Source organism: Hyperolius riggenbachi, chromosome 11, assembly GCF_040937935.1.
Source record: "Hyperolius riggenbachi isolate aHypRig1 chromosome 11, aHypRig1.pri, whole genome shotgun sequence".
Classification (NCBI taxonomy): Eukaryota; Metazoa; Chordata; class Amphibia; order Anura; family Hyperoliidae; genus Hyperolius; species Hyperolius riggenbachi.
In genome coordinates this window covers 45,026,756-45,038,203 of record NC_090656.1, presented here as the reverse complement: position 1 = coordinate 45,038,203, position 11,448 = coordinate 45,026,756, and the positions used below count along the sequence as shown (strand labels likewise).

The following is an 11,448-nucleotide window of genomic DNA, read 5'->3' as shown; positions in this document are numbered from 1 at the left end:
ACCGCAGCAGGCGTTGCAGGGGGCTTGTGCTGCTCAACTTTCCCGTGGTATTCTTCATGGCTGGGGGAGGAGGAGAACATACTTGACATCACTGAGGAAGAACAAGAGGAGGTGGATAGTACATCTGCATCCAAATTTGTGCAGATGGCAGCTTTCATGCTGTCCAGCCTGTTGAGGGACCCTCGTATAAAAAAAACTCAAGGGGAATGATCTGTACTGGGTGGCAACGCTACTAGACCCTCGGTAAAGGCACAAAGTGGCGGAGATGTTACCAACTCACCAGAAGGCAGAAAGGATGCAGCACTTGCACAACAAGCTGGCAAGTATGCTTTACAGTCGTTTAAGGGTGATGTCACAGCACAAGGGAATAAAGGTGCCACTGCCAGTAATCCTTCTCCCATGTCCATGCAGGCAAGGACAGGATGCTCTAGCGATCTCATGATGATGTCGGACATGCTGACATTCTTTAGTCCAATGCCTCGCCTTAGCCCTTTCGGATCCACTTTCCACCAATGCCTCGACCGGCAGGTAGCCGACTACATGACCTTAAAGAGACACTGAAGCGAGAAAAAAAAATATGATATAGTGAATTGGTTGTGTACTATGAATAATTACTAAAAGATTAGCAGCAAAGAAAATATTCTCATACTTTTATTTTCAGGTATATAGTGTTTTTCTAACATTGCATCATTCTATAATATGTGCAGATTACACAACACTCAGCATTCAAAATGAGTCTTTCAGAGCAGTCTGTGAAGTAATGACCTCTCCTCTAGCAGAGGAAAAGTAAATAGTCCAGGAACAGTTGAGATAATAAAAGTCAGATAACAGCCCTCTCCACTACTAACTTAGTCGGAGAGCTTAATGGCTTGTTTGCATAGAGATAACAACTGGAGTTTCTCAACTCTTCCTGTACTGGAAACAATTACACTGATGTATCTGATCTTAATGTTTTCTTTCTTAGCTGTGCTACACATACAAATCATAATATCATCATTTTTTTTTCGCTTCAGTGTCTCTTTAACTGCGGATGTAGACAACAGCGATGAACCCCTGGACTACTGGGTGCGCAGGCTTGACCTGTGGCCAGAGCTGTCACAATTTGCCATCCAACTTCTGTCTTGCCCTGCCTCAAGCGTCCTGTCAGAAAGGACCTTCAGCGAAGTTGGAGGCATTGTCACTGAGAAGAAGTCACCTAGGTCAAAAAAGTGTTCAGTACCTCTCCTTTCAAATGAATGAGGCATGGATCCCAGAGGGCTACTGCCCGCCCGAAGACTAAGTCATTCCCCGCACACAGATTCTCTGCCTGCATGCCGTGTGACTGTCTGCTCCAAGACTAAGTCGGTCCCCAGTCCCCACACAGCATCTCTGCCTGCAGGCCGCTTGACTGCCTTCTCCGCCACTACCAACAAAGTCCAGGACTCCTGGCGGATTCCTGAATTCTGCTAACAAAACCAATAACAATTTTTTCTGGTGTGTGTAAATGCCTGCCTAATTTTTCTGGCTGCACTGCATTTGCAACAACAAAACAAAAGGCATGTACATGTGTCAATTCCCCTTCGTGATCATTACCTTGACGCGGTGAAGGGGCTTGCGTATCACAATAAAGCAATGACCGCTGGCTATATGAGTATGTCGGGGGGGCACACCCAAGATAATAAGGTCGTTGCTTCATTGTGGACAGACCAAATTCGATCAGCTGGACAGTCACTGTTGTTCTTTCTTTGAGCTACCTCAGCCCGGCATCGCCTGCACTCTCGCTATGGTGCGCACCAGTCCAGCACGGCCGTCACTACACAAACAGCTGTTTGCGGTGCGTTACACAGTGAGATTGGTCTGTCAGTGCGAACCAGTACACTAATTACACTACCTGATTGATGTATACACATGCAAGATGTTTTAAAGCACTTTAGGTCTCCAATTTAGCATGCAATGTGATTTCTGCCCTTAAAACGCTGCTGTGCGTCAAATCCTGATTTTTTTCCCCGGGACTTTTGGCGTGTATCCCACTCCGCCATGCCCCCCTCCAGGTGTTAGACCCCTTGAAAGATCTTTTCCATCACTTTTGTGGCCAGCATAAATGTTTGTAATTTTCAAAGTTTGCCTCCCCATTGAAGTCTATTGTGGTTCGCGAAGTTCGCGCGAACCCGAACTTTTGCGGAAGTTCACGTTCGAGGTTCGCGAACCTAAGATCAGAGGTTCAAGCCATCTCTACTAAACACACATGTTACCAGGTACAGGAAAGCATATTTTTCATTGCCTGTATGCTTCACTGTACCTACTTTATGCAACGGTAACACAGCATTAATGTGCGTTATAATTTTTTTTTGCGTTGCCTTGTAATGTTGCATTGTAACTTTACAATACAACCTTCTAATGTAAACCTAGCCTTAGCCAATTCGTTTAGGGTAAAAATATTGGCTTATTCATAGTCTATACAGTATTGTAAAAAATTGTTCTAGAAATAGCTCATCATAACATTTGGAGTATGGGATGCAGTTTTGGGCTCCACACTATAGAAAGCACATTTACCTTCTAGAACGGGTACAAAGACAGGCAACTAAATTAATCAGAGAATTGAAGAGCTCACTTACCAAGAAAGGTTGCACAAACTGGGCTTATTTAGCTTGGAGAAAAGGAGAGGTGACCTCAGTCATTAGAACGACTGTGCAGAGAGCAGAAAGTTTTTCCTCTCCTTGCCCTTAGTTGTCAGTCTCTCAGGGTGGGCCCCCCATTGTGGCTTCTGGGTCCCCTTGCGCTGCATCCCTTGCAGGGTCTATTTTTACGCCCCTGTAAAAGACAGTACCTATACAGTAAAGTGTTCTTGAACAAGACACCCTGACACTGCAGAGCTCTTAGTGGCTGCAACTCTCAATCATTGCATCTGACAAGAGAAAAGCACTATAAAAATGTTAGCATTAGCAGTAGCATTTATTGACTTCAGAACCTCTCAGTCGCCTTTTCTCCAAGCTAAATTAGCCCAGTTTGTCCAACCTTTCTTGGTAAGTGAGCTCTTCAATTCTCTGATTAATTTAGTTACTTGTCTTTGTACCCGTTCTAGAAGGTAAATGTCCTTTCTATAGTGTGGTGCCCAAAGCTGTATCCCGTACTCCAGATGTGGCTTCACAAGGGATTTATACAGAGTGTGTAGTATACTAGCATTTCGAGATATTATTTTGTGATCAACTATTGATGCTTTCAATGTGCATGCCTTTACATTTATCAGCATTAAACTTCATCTGCCATGTGCCTGCCCATGTGGCCATGTTATCTAGATTCTGTTGTAATATGTCACTATCCGTCTTAGTGTTGATAGTTCTGCATAATTTTGTATCATCCGCAAAGATGGCTACATTACTCTGTATTACTTGTTGACTCCAGTGCAATTTGTTTTAGAAACAGGTGAAACTGCACCAAAGGGGGTGTATAAGTCAAATCTGTTTTCAAGAGCAAAAGAAATGAGGCATGTACATTAATTCGTACTTTCTGAGCCCTCATTAAAATAAAGGAGGCTGGCTGATTTATACCAGCATGCAATCTATGTATCCCAACTGCCCGTTAGTGAGATTTCTGCTGTTGAAGGTTAGTCTGTGCCTCTAAAGTCAACAGGAACCTTTGGAGGTTTGGGCCCAGTATCATGCCAACATAGCATCTAAGCCATGTGTCCGCACAGTTTAACCAGATTGTGCCTTCCTAACTTACTATAGATCTTCCACAAGACCAGCTGGTCAATGTATGGCCACTTTTAGAGTTTCAAAGACGTTTATGGAAGCTTCAACCCATTAATGTAATGTTGGGAGCTGAGGTAGCAGATTTGGCATTTTAAAACCATACAGTGCTTGAATGACTCTGAAGATTTGTCTGTCCAAATACTGCTTGTCCACTTCACTCAAACAAAATCTAGTTGGTTTAAAATCTGTTACCGTCCTTCAGAAACAGAGATTGCTCTGCACATAGCTGCAGAGCCTGAGGCAGTGCAAGATGAAGTCACTCGTACTGGATGACTTGTACGAGGTCACACAGAGTTGACATGTGAGCTGAGCCTTGTATCCCCTTTTCATTCTTCATGTCACTTTGAGTCATCTAAGTTCCTTCATATTAAGACACAGTACTCTTAGTTCCACTGATTATTTAGTCCTGCTCCAAATGTTGCTTATCTGTACTCTGAAGGTATGTTGGCTGGTACGACCAGTGTTTTTACAAATCCCAATAAGCCCGGTGTTAATATGGTAACTACTGTTAAATGACAACAAGTACATATTTTAAATAATCCAATTTTTTTCAACATCAACATGATATTTATATTTTATTACATTAATATGGGTACTAAATGTTATGGTGTATGCTTTAAAGGGCATCATCTAAGCATTGCAGAAGGTGACTTTCCAAATAGGTCATCTGAGTACCCTTGTGCCCAACTTCTAAGTGTGGCATGTAGAGAATAGAGATACTATTGCTAATTTTATAATACATTTAAGTAGGACTGACACACTTTATGTAGTGCTCTATAAACAGTGGCTTGCAAAAGAAAATGGAAGGAGTATGGCACAGCTGTAAACCTACCAAGACAAGGCCATCCACCTAAACTCACAGGCTGAACAAGGAGAGCGCAGAAATGCAGTCAAGAGGCCCATGGTGACTCTGGACGAGCTGCAGAGATCTACAGCTCAGGTGGGGGAATCTGTCCATAGGACAACTATTAGTCGTGCACTGCACCAAGTTGGCCTTTATGGAAGAGTGGCAAAAAGAAAGCCATTGTTAACAGAAAAGCATAAGAAGTCCTGTTTGCAGTTTGCCACAAGCCATGTGGGGGACACAGCAACCATGTGGAAGAAGGTGCTCTGGTCAGATGAGACCAAAACTTAACTTTTTGGTCAAAATGCCAAACGCTATGTGTGGCGGAAAACTAACACTGTACATCACTCTGAACACACCACCCCCACTGTCAAATATGGTGGTGGCAGCATCATGCTCTGGGGGTGCTTTTTTTCAGCAGGGACAGGGAAGCTGGTAAGAGTTGATGGGAAGATGGATGAAGCCAAATACAGGGCAATCTTGGAAGAAAACCTCTTGGAATCTGCAAAAGACTTGAGACTGGGGCAGAGGGTCACCTTCCAGCAGGACAACAACCCTAAACATAAAGCCAGGGCAACAATGGAATGGTTTAAAACAAAACGTATCCATGTGTTAGAATGGCCCAGTCAAAGTCCAGATCTAAATCCAATCGAGAACCTGTGGCAAGATCTGAAAACTGCTGTTCACAAACACTGTCCATCTAATCTGACTGAGCTGGAGCTGTTTTGCAAAGAAGAATGGACAAGGATTTCAGTCTCTAGATCTGCAAAGCTGGTAGAGACATACCCTAACAGACTGGCAGCTGTAATTGCAGCAAAAGGTGGTTCTACAAAGTATTGACTCAGGGGGCTGAATAATTATGCACACCCCACTTTGCAATTATTATTTTTTTAAATGTTTGGAATGATGTATGATTTTCATTCCACTTCTCACATGTACACCACTTTGTGTTGGTCTTTCACATGGAATTCCAATAAAAAGTATCCAGGTTTGTGGCAGTAATGTGACAAAATGTGTAAAACTTCAAGGGGGCCGAATACTTTTGCAAGCCACTGTATAGTGCATTGAACTATTGATGTCACTAACTGTCCATTAAAGGGTTTCACAGTCTAATGTCCTTACCACAGACTAAAAGATGGACGCATGATACCATTTTGTATGTCTTTTCAATTTGAGAATTACATTTTTTCTGATTGTGGTATTTGAAAAATCTGACAAATCTATTACACATGTTACTCTTTTCCCCAATAATGAAAAAAAAATATATTGTAAACTTTGAAAAATTGTTTGGGTCTATAAATCAAGAAATTAACCAGTTCCGAATTTCTGGTACATATACTGTACAGTATATATGCCCCTGAAAACATCGCGTGTGGATCAGGGCGGGGCATATATATATATATATAGATAGATAGATAGATAGATAGATAGATAGATAGATAGATACTCTCAGTGTTTTCCACTGCCAAGCCAAAGGCGATCAGTATCTACTGTAACCAGGCCCGGCCCTAGACTTTTTGCCGCCTGAGGCAATTTTCGAAGAAATCGCCGCCGCCCCCCCCAAGCCGTTGTTGTGGGGGGCGGCCTGAGCTGGAGGGGATAGCGGGCAGGAAGGGGGTATTGGGCCCAGTGGCGGGGAGGGGGGTCGGACCCCCCCCCTCCCTCGCCTGGGTCCCCCGTCCTCCGCTCCCCTCCAGCTTTAAAAAGGTCCGTGCTGTGGCTGCAGCTATTCATAAGAGGCAACGGGCGGGGATTACTCACCTCTTCCTCGTTCCAGGCCAGCGTGCGCTCCACTGACGTCACTTCCTGCGGCGTAGCAGGAAGTGACGTCAGTGGAGCGCACGCTGGCCTGGAACGAGGAAGAGGTGAGTAATCCCCGCCCGTTGCCTCTTACGAATAGCTGCAGCCACAGCACGGACCTTTTTAAAGCTGGAGGGGAGCGGAGGACGGGGGACCCAGGCGAGGGAGGGGGGGGTCCGACCCCCCTCCCCGCCGCTAGGCCCAATACCCCCTTCCTGCCCGCTATCCCCTCCAGCTCGGGCGGCCCCCCACACACATGGACGGGCGGGTGCCGCCCCCCCCCCCCCAGAAGTGCCGCCTGAGGCAAAAGTTTCACCCCGCCTCATGGGCGGACCGGCCCTGACTGTAACACCATATAATGTGCTGTTATTGTTATGTTATGTACTGCTGCCTTTAGAGGGCATAGTTCCTTTAAGACTGCAGAGAATTCTGGAAGAGAGGCTGGAGTGAGCAGAGGCTGCTGGGAGCTGAGGTGTGGCTGGTGTGCCTAGGGCCTGGGAGTGAGGTCTGGAGTGACTGGGACTGGATCTTCAGGCCTAAATCCATCAGACTGGCTTCCATTTGTTTTCTGAGTGTGAAGAAGGGATCCTGTGAGTGACACAGATTGCTGCACCCTGAGCTGAATCTTGGAGAAAGGATACAGCTGCCGGACCAGAACTGTGTGAACCTGTGAGGTTGGTGGAGTCTGGATTGTACAAGCCGTGTGGACTTCAGAAGGAACCATTTTAGCTGGATTACAAAGTTTGTGAATCTCAGTCTCCTCAAAACTTCTGCCTGGGAGTTCTGCACCTGTTGAGTGACCATTATCAGGGACTGGCCCTGCACCTCATGGTAGGAACCATCTTTGCAGTGATAGAGGGTCATTAACCTGGCTGAGAGGTTTGGGAGTCATACCACTCCTCTTACAACAAACTGTGGACAGTGTATGTCAGGACTGTTTGCCATAGCCTGCCATTCTGAACTATAGCCTGGTTAACCTGTCCCCTCTCACATCACTGGCATCTATGCTGCTATTGCTGAGTGCATCGGGAGTCTACTTGCTGCTGCATCTTCTTCACAAGGCGCCCAACTGTGCACATAACATTCCTTAAAGGGGTACCCCGAGTGCAGAACTGCATTATAGCCCACTGGCCAGTCGGGAGTTAAATAAGGTTGTGCTACTGATGGCACTTTCTTAAGTTTGTTTCTTTGCTATGGTTGTGCGTCTTTCGCCAGTGTAGTGTGCACTTCTTTAAAGTGACACTGGAGGGGCGCAAGAGGTTACTACCGTGTGTTGATTGCAGTTTATTAAGCTTGTCCCTTTGCTGCGGTGCGTTCTGCGCCAGTCTAGTGTACACTTGTTTAGAGTGACACTGGAGGGGCGCAGGAGGTGGCTACTTTGGACATACACTTTTGATGCACTTTGAATGTGTAAGGGATATTACTTTTATTGTCATGATCTTGCTGAGTTAACAAGTGTTTGATTAGTGCTATATTTTCTATTGCTTACGTCAACCCATTAGATCACGTTGGTCTGTGGGGAATAAATATATTGCATTGATACTGGTGTCTGCATGATTCTGGGAGGCAGGGTGCCACTGGAGGCGGTATCCACTAAGAGGCCCCGTTACATTCATTAGCGATCCAGTCTGTCTCGCTACATTTGGCGCCCAACGTGGGGCTCTCTTTGGTTCCGCCCAGTGACGTCTACGCCCCTTATCCCTTGAAATCAGACACAGTATGGAGTCAAGAGCTGCAGGAAGATGGTGTGAGAACCACCAAGCTGCCGTGGGACACTGTTTAGTCCTAGAGTTGCCAGGGCCTGACTGGACTGATGCACAGATCAGGAAAGTGGCTGAAAGACTACCAATATCTGGTCGGGGGTTCCTGTTAGATAGTACAACAGACCCAAGTGGACCAATTCAATTTGCCCTGCTGGAGTGGAAGACCCATGTCCCCCATGACAAGATGCCTACGACCCTCACAACTCCAGGCGGTCAGTTAGTTCAAGTGACCATTCCAAAAGGTGCAGCAGAAGTGGAAGCTGAAGTTATGGGGCCATTATCTGAGCCTGCCATTGATCAAGAGAAGAACTGTATTGGACCAGAAGTCCTTGAAGCATTAAGAAACCTACTGACAAAGTGTAGATCTCCTGACTATTCGCTAGCAAGCTGGGGGTACAGGAAGTTACGGTTGTTCTCTGGTAAAGTACCCACTCCCCCTGGTGAAGAAGATTTTGAGGCATGGATGGACCAAGCCACTCAGGTACTGGAAGAATGGGATGTTCCTGAAATAAGCAAGAAGCAGAGGATTATAGAAAGCTTGAAAGGTCCAGCAGCTGACACTGTCCGAAATTTGAAGATGAGACAATCTGATTGCACTGCACAGGATTATCTTGATGCATTGCATAGTGTGTTTGGGAAGATTGATAAGCCCGCTGATTTACTGTACCAATTTGAACACACCTACCAGAGGGTTGGAGAAAAGCTGTCAAGTTATGTAAGGCGACTAGACCGCCTCCTGCATCAGTTAGTGTTAAGTAAAGGAATAGACCCAAAGCAGGTGGATCGGGCCCGAATCCGTCAAATCCAAGAGGGATCACAAGCTCTTGACCCAGTGGTGTTCAAGTTACACTTGGGGGATCAAGTGGAGGTGCCAAGCTATCCTCAACTGATTAAGAAAATTCGAGAAGAGGAAGCATTACAAGATCTAAAGTCTGGGTATACTAGTGCAAGGCCCGTGAAGATTTCTCAAGTCCGTACAGTGGAGGCAGAACCAGTGTCTCAAAACAACTTTCCGGAGGATGCATCATTAACCAGTCTGTGGAAGGTGTTGACCCAAGTAGTACAGACACAATGCGAAATGCAGAAGACACAGTTGCGAGTCCTGCAGGCTCTGACATCACAGAAGACAGGAAGGTCCTCTTCTGATGTATCCAAGTACCAGACAGAAGCAATAGTCCCGTCAAGGGGAGGACCACAAAAAAAGACTGGTTATCGTGGTGGTGAGTTGGGTCACATCCAGCAGGAGTGTAGCTGGCAATCAGATTTCAACAGCAGGAAGAGGAAGACCAACCAGCTTGTGGAAAACCACTTTGGTAACAAAATCTCCAAAGACTTTGCCAGTAAGAAAGTGACTGAGCAAAAAGAGTCATTGGGAGCTGCACCCACATCAGGCTTTACACGTACCCAATGCCAACAAATGAGGAAACGAGAGAAGAGGCCGAAAGCTTTGGCCAAATCTGCTTCTGAAGCTGGAGCCACCACATTCCCTAAAGATCTTTTGGGACCATCACCAGTGGTGCCAGTACAGATAGAAGGTGTATTCACTCATGCATTACTGGACACAGGCGCACAAGTGACATTGTTGTATAGAGACTTTTATGAGAAGCATTTAGCTCATTGTCCTTTACAGGCACTGGATAAGCTGGAGATCTGGGGAATCAGTGAGAAACAGCTACCATATGATGGATATGTGAACCTTCAGATTCAGCTGGGATATAAAGTGGCAGGAACTCAAGAAGTCCTGGATACACTAGCAGTAGTCTGCCCCCGACCGCCAGGGTCCTCACGGTACTCAGTGATCCTTGGAACTAATAATCACCTGGTTAGACGAGTATTGGAGCCCATCATGGACCATTATGGGCAGCCACCTAGTCCATTGCACCCTTTGCTTCAAGCCGCATGGGAACAACTGTTGGTGGAGCGGGAGGCCCCAGCCCATGGGGTTGGAAGTGTATGGTTATCTCAGCGAGAAGACTGTCAGTTGATGCCTGGACAAGTGGTATGTCTGAAAGCTGAAGTGAGAACGACATGGAAGGAGTCAGTCCCGTTGCTGTTGATCGAAGGGGAGGAAGGATCTGGATTGACGCTAGGGGTGGAAATTATCCCTGAGACTATCCCCGCAGAGGATTTGCAACGCAAGAATGGCAGAGTGCTTGTAGGAATCAGAAACACCTTACCACAACCAGTCATGTTAAGACCTCGGGCAAAACTGGGAACGGTGTTTGTAGCAAGCCGAGTGACAACCCCTTTTCAAGTGGGGGGAGAGGCAGAAGAGCTGGAGAACAAATTGGAGATCTCAGTTTCTCAAAACTCCCTTTTGCCTTCAGAGTGGAGACAACGATTGCTCAACATTCTGCGAGGACAAAGTGAAATCTTTGCACAACACGAATATGATGTCGGATGTGCAAAAAGTACACAGCACCGTATTCGCCTTCAAGATGACCGGCCATTCCGGGAAAGGTCAAGGCGGCTAGCCCTTGGAGACATTGAAGATTTACGGAAACAGCTGGAAGAACTCAAAAGAACTGGAATCATTAGAGAGTCTCGAAGTCCCTATGCTTCACCAATTGTAGTGGTGCGGAAGAAGAATGGTACTATTCGAATGTGTGTAGACTATAGAACTTTGAATCGACGTACTATTCCAGATCAGTATACCACACCACGAGTGGAAGATGTATTGCAATGCTTGGCTGGAGCTAAGTGGTTTAGTGTGCTGGATCTTAAAAGTGGATATCATCAGATTCCAATGCATCCTGAAGACAAGGAGCGAACTGCCTTCATTTGTCCTTTAGGGTTCTTCGAATTCAATAGGATGCCCCCGGGACTCATGGGTGCTCCAGCCACCTTTCAGAGGTTAATGGAAAATACAATGGGAGATATGAACCTGCTGGAGGTGCTTGTGTATTTGGATGATGTCATTGTGTTTGGAAGAGACCTGGAAGAGCATGAGACTCGGCTAATCAAGGTGCTGGACCGGTTGAAGAAGGAAGGGTTAAAGTTGTCGCTGGAAAAGTGCCAATTCTGCCTTCCATCTGTAACGTACCTGGGACATGTAGTGTCGGCTGATGGTGTAGCAACGGATCCTTCAAAGGTTGAAGCACTAACAACTTGGCCAAAACCTAAAACAGTTTCTGAGCTCCGTTCATACTTGGGTTTCTGTTCTTACTATCGAAGGTTTGTCAAAGGCTTTGCACAGATCGCAAGACCCCTCAATGATTTGCTCCAAGTGAAAGAAAAGGTGCAGGCTCCAGGGTCTAAACAAGATCAGAAGAATAACGTTCTGCAACGTGCAGGAAAAGAGTCTGTCATT

The 11,448-nt window shown here is 46.0% G+C and overlaps 1 long non-coding RNA gene across 1 annotated transcript in view; it reads right to left on the bottom strand.

Moving 5' to 3' along the window:
* Nucleotides 1-369: 369 nt before the first annotated feature.
* LOC137538429 (uncharacterized) overlaps nt 370-11,448 on the bottom strand; it is a 45,881-nt gene continuing 34,802 nt past the window's right edge. The window contains exon 3 of the long non-coding RNA XR_011024783.1: nt 370-557. This is a non-coding gene — a long non-coding RNA (uncharacterized lncRNA). The remainder of the gene's footprint in view (nt 558-11,448) is intronic.